Below are 5,677 nucleotides of genomic sequence, written 5' to 3'. Positions count from 1 at the left end.
AAATATTACTGACATCATAATAAACGCATACGTATACATATTTCTTGTTATCAGTATTCAATTTGATTATTGTAAAATTTGGCATGTAGTAATTCCATGGCGTTTAATTTTCAGAGCTAATGCTTAATGCGAACTACCATAAGGATTATTTCAAGAGTCTCACATGTTCGTTATATGATAGTTATTTTTTCAGATATAACATTCACGAGGTCTGCCCGTGGGACTCCAATTATCATTTTGGCACAGTATAGGTTCAGTCGACAAAAGATCTTCGGTATGAAAATAAGATGGTACTGTTCGACTCATCACAACAGAGGCTGCAAAGCTGCTATCACCACGGTCGCCAACAGCATCGTGAAAGCCAATAATCATCACACTCATCCGCCAGTCATCGTAAAAAATTATGATCAAGAAATCCCTTATTTAAGTCCCTTGTTATGTTAATTTGTTTTATTTTGAAGACAAGCTATTCTAACAGAAACTTGTATTGTAGAGAATATGTCGCCATTTTAAGGAATGATGAAGAGGCTTAGGGTTTTGATTCGCAGCCCCGAATGCAACCCTCTGTATATAAAATAAATTTGTACTAAGTTATTTATTTAATAAAATCAACAGCAGTTTAAAATTTTTATTTATGTAGGTACTATTTATTTCTCGTAACTATGTAAATTTCTGTGCAATAAAAATATACAAATGAACAAATGCTTTTGCGCAAACCTGATTTAAATTCATTGTTAAATAAGGATCTTTCAATAATTTTAGACATATTCCTTACCAAGAGCTCACGAGGAGGTAGTGTGATTCAAATCCATGGGTATAGATTTAGTCGCCAATGCTTACTGAGTGGGAACAGAGTAAGGTGGTTTTGTGCCACGCGCCAGAAGCAAGGATGTCGAGCCAGCCTGATCACAAACCAGGATTTGGAGATCCTTATTTGCCGAAAAGACCATAACCATTAACATGCTAATAATTTAAATGATACAGATTTTTATCATATTGTGACATAAAAATAAAAATCGACTATAATCATTAGTACTACAATCAGAGCCCATAAAGCCATTGTGTAGTTTCTTATAATTAATTTCAAAGTCGACCGCATAACGATTAAGTTATGGTACATAATTTTCGAAAAGCTATGTTTACTTCGATCTTTCTTGGTTATAATTGAAACAACTTACACGCATTATGTGATCAATAACCCTTATGAAGTAATTATTTCGCTTAATAAAAATTTTGAAAAATTTCTCTCTTGACTCTAAATGGATTATAAAAAAAGTTTTAATTAAACTATGAGAACTTATTTTGAAATGTTTGCTGTATTATGAATGAACCCTTAGCTAGATAATAATTGACATTTTTAAAGAATCTAATCGACGGAAGTACTCTGTAAATGCTTGAATAGATTTAATTTATGGTTCTTCTTTATAATGCGTTTTCAGTCGCATCTCGTGGTCGTCTATCAAGAAACAATCGAGTACCTAATTTGTACTTATCTGGATACAAATTATCTAGACATTGTCAACTGGGAATAAAAACTCGTTGGCGATGCGGTACCCACTACAACCAGGGGTGCCGAGCCGTGGTTTTCACAGCGGGCAAGGATATCCTGCGATGTCAGAATGAGCACAATCATCCACCATTTAATCAATACAATCAATTAAGCCATACAAATGCTAATAATTTGGGAAGTAGCCATCAGTACGAGTATATATGAAATAGTTTAAAAAGCGTTGCGGGCAATTTGGGCATCGTAAAGGAATTCTATGCATTTTCATGATGTGGCCCTGCTGAATGAAATTTCTTTGTAAATAAGCCGTGCCTCTGTACAAAGTATTCTTTAGTCTAAGTTTAACGTGTGTAAATATGTTTCTATTTATTAAATTAAATAAATAAATAAGGTGGACTGCAAATAGAATTTTGTTCTTCTTCTTCTCTAGAGTCGAATTTGTACACAGCTTCGCGCGTGCGAATTAGTACCACCTACAAAATAATACAGGTTTTTGGCAAATCTAATGGGAACTATAGTTTTTACCGGGATGCCCCTAAGTACCATATGTCCTTCTGGATCTAAATTATATATGTGCAAAATTTCAAGAAGATTGCTTCAGTAGATTACGCGTGAAGAGATAACAAATAAATAAACTTTCTTCCTAATTATAGAGGCCAAGTTAGTAGCCAATAAAATGAATTACCATTCATAAAAAAATATTTCTAAAGTAAAGCAAATACAAGAACTTTAACAGAAATAAATAAAAAACCGATAACGATCACATAGTTCGACCTGAATTATTCATATAAACTACAGACATAATTAAATGTATAATAACACTCCATGCTAATTAATATCCGATAGAATCTGTCCCCTGTCTTCTTCGTCTTCTAGTGTAAAAATAAATCAACTTCAATATATGTATATACTTTGAAAATTAGATTTTTATCATTCACCATCCAAATTGATCTTGTTTTACAGAACCGAAATTCGTAACAACTAGCCGGGGCGCTCGGGCGGTTTATGTCAACGGATATAGGTTTTTGAAGCAGTATACAACGGGTGGGAGAAAAATACGTTGGAACTGCGCAACTCACTGCAAGAGAAGCTGCAAGGCCTTCGTGTATACCGTCAATGAAGAGTTTGTCAAAGTGAATAACGAACACAATCACCCGAATGGTTTCGGCCTGGATCATCTGCCACCGTTCACATATTTTCCTGTGAATTAAATACAGGTGAAAACGTTGTCTACCCCGTAAGAAAAAAATACTTATATTTGTGTAATTAAAACATGTCCAATCAAAGATTTATTTTTCCATTTATATCTTTGTTATAGTTAAGATATTATTTATGGAATGTTTTTCTTTATAACGATATTTTACAATACTGTGCAAAATTGCTATAAAAACAATCAATACATACTCGTACTTAATAATAAAATTTTAAATCCGAAAACCTGTCTGTCCTTCTGTAAGTGTAAAAAAATATATTTCTATATAATTTACTTTTTATTTGCAGCAAGGACTCCACTTCCAGCAGCTGAAAGAGATAAAAGATACAGGGACAAGTTAGAAAATTAGCCCAAAATATGCTGATTATAAAAAACTGCAATATTGGAAGAAAAAGCAATAGAAGGAAATAGCTCCGTTTTAAAGTACAGAAGATTGCGGAGCAGTGTCATACTCCGTGAGTCTGCCAAAAGGTCAGGTCTAAAGTACCGTAAACCGAGAAGTTCGCAAGAAGACAGTTATGATTGTAGATGAGCGAAAGAAGTATGAAGTGACATTTAATATTTATTGATGGATGTATTGATTCTATGTTAAAGTTAAACCGAGGGTGTATCGGTTTAACTTTAACATAGACTTCTCTCGTTAAAATGTTTGATTATCTAAAAAATAGAGAAAGCGGTAATATCATAAACGCATATAATTTTTTGGGCTATGGATAAGCCCCCAGGACAATTAAAGTAAATGTAGATAAGGGTTGCTCCTCACCCGCGGCAGTTATCATTTTTGCTCAAATATAGTGCGTTCCACCTTTACGTTAAAACCGTTAGTAAAAACTTAGCCTCCCCTGAGTTATGGTGTCATGGTTTATAGATTAGTATTCGACAAATTAGTCAATAATTATAATTGGAATGTTAAATAAAACAATAATTTTTGTGTGCTTTTTATGCTGACCTCATAAAAATCGGAATAATATAGCACTAACTCTTCCGATTTTTATGTTGACCGAATTAACCTAGTTTTTGTAGTTTAGCGTTGTTGAAACTTAAAAAAAGTCGAAGGTAATTATTATTATTTTTATAATTTGTGTTTTGTTTTATTTCCAGATGAAATGGAATTGCTGGTTCGGAAAAAATCATGGGTAAGAGAAAATATGCACTGAACGTCTTGAATTACTATTTTTTGGTTTTTCTTCGCTTCTGTGGGAATAAAAGTTGCCCATGGTAATTCATAAGTAAGAAGAAAAAAACCTTACTTAATAACTAGTTGTAAATAATTTTTTTTAATTAATAGTTTGGAATTAATGTGTTAATTAACGATGACAAAACACTTACTTAAAGCAATGATCTGCTAAGATAACCTCACTAAAAAAATATTTCAGAATGAAAATCTTCATAATTAACTGAAGCAGTGTAACTTTAGAAAATATCCAGGTTAGAAAAACTTAGAAGCGCTTACGCATGTTAGCCAGCCCAGGCGCATACTTGCATGGGTGGCACTGTAATTTTCTCGTAAAGTTGTTGGTCTTGGCTTCCATCAGATTGTAGATGACAGACGAAAAGCTATGTTAGATGTCCTGGAAAATCTGACACAAGTGTTAGCCACTTACACTTTTATTTTAAAGAAAAGAAACACACGACTTTAACCGTATTTTTAATCAAACGCGGAAAAGCGATGGATTTGTCTTATAGTGCTCATTAAATTTAATGGCTTAAAGTTCGCATAACGACATGTTGACATAAGCATTGTATGGCATGTAAGTCCCTTATGTAGTCTAAGGGTGCACTAAGGGAAGATTTACCGAAATTCACTTAATTAGGTAGATCAATGTTCTGATTTCACGAAATTTGTTTTGATCGTTCGAAATCGATCAGTCGTCAACCTGTAATTTCTTATTAAAAATGTGTTCGTTGATATTTATTACATAAATGATCCGTAGCTTCTGAATAAAGTGTCATTACAATTTCTCAGGGCCAATGTTCACCCGATCTTCCCGCGGAGCGCAAATGATATACTATATGGGTCACAAATTTCTAAAGCACTCCACTTCCAGAGACGGCACGAAGATCAGATGGTGGTGCAGCTTCAACAACAGGGAGTGCCGAGCAGTCATATTTACCGTCGGCAACCAAATTGTGAAGTGCAACAATTTGCATAATCATCCGCCACCTAATACACTTTAACGATCCTAAACTTGTTTATCAAAAGGCGCAACTCAGGCTCTTTTCCGCAGAGCTTAGGAAACTTTACTCTTTAGTCGTTTGCTATGTAATGCCTTACTAGAGTTACTCCGTCTAATTATATTATCCGTGATTTACTAGCATGTGTACTTGAGTCTTTTTCTTTTTACGCTACGACGCAGAAATGCATGGTCAGCTTATGAACACATCCTATCCTACCTACAAGTGTAAAAGAGGTGTCATTTATTCGAATTGAATTTTTTTTTTTTGGTTTACAAAATGATTAGAATAAATAAAACATCATCAATAATTGTTTGAAAATAAAATGGTAACTAATAATTGTAGAAACAACATTTTTTTATTTGAATTTCGACCGATTTAGTTAAATAAAAAAAGCTGTATGCGAATTTTACTTGTTGATTAAGTAATTATAATTTAATCATAAAATTGTGTGTTTTTTCTATTTCTCTTGTCCATTTTTGTAATATACATATCTTTGACGAGAAGCAAAAGAGATTCTTATTTATTTATTAAAACGTAAGATTCTCTCTTTTTGCCACACATGTTAGGGTCTGCTGCCATCTTGAATTGTCTTTGTCATACATTTGTTCTTGGTCTTATTATTTTTGATTTCTATCGGTTGTTGTTGACCACGGTTCGTTGTTATGATTTAATTATACCTAAGTCTATTTAATAAGCACATTAAGAAAAAACAATATAAAACTGGTGCCTAATATAATTGTTGTCTTTTCAACGCAGATCGTCCTACATTTTTCACGTCT

At 33.2% G+C, this 5,677-nt stretch overlaps 1 long non-coding RNA gene across 1 annotated transcript; it reads left to right on the top strand.

Moving 5' to 3' along the window:
- Nucleotides 1–2,474: 2,474 nt before the first annotated feature.
- Nucleotides 2,475–5,168, top strand: LOC132902209 (uncharacterized). The gene is made up of 4 exons (XR_009657052.1): nucleotides 2,475–2,724; nucleotides 3,008–3,191; nucleotides 3,822–3,856; nucleotides 4,687–5,168. It is a non-coding gene; the product is annotated as an uncharacterized LOC132902209 (long non-coding RNA).
- The last annotated feature ends 509 nt before the right edge of the window (nucleotides 5,169–5,677 follow it).

The sequence above is a fragment of the Amyelois transitella genome, chromosome 10 (genome assembly GCF_032362555.1).
Source record: "Amyelois transitella isolate CPQ chromosome 10, ilAmyTran1.1, whole genome shotgun sequence".
Classification (NCBI taxonomy): Eukaryota; Metazoa; Arthropoda; class Insecta; order Lepidoptera; family Pyralidae; genus Amyelois; species Amyelois transitella.
The sequence above is the reverse complement of the archived record's forward strand: the minus strand, read 5'-3'. Positions and strand labels throughout refer to the sequence as shown.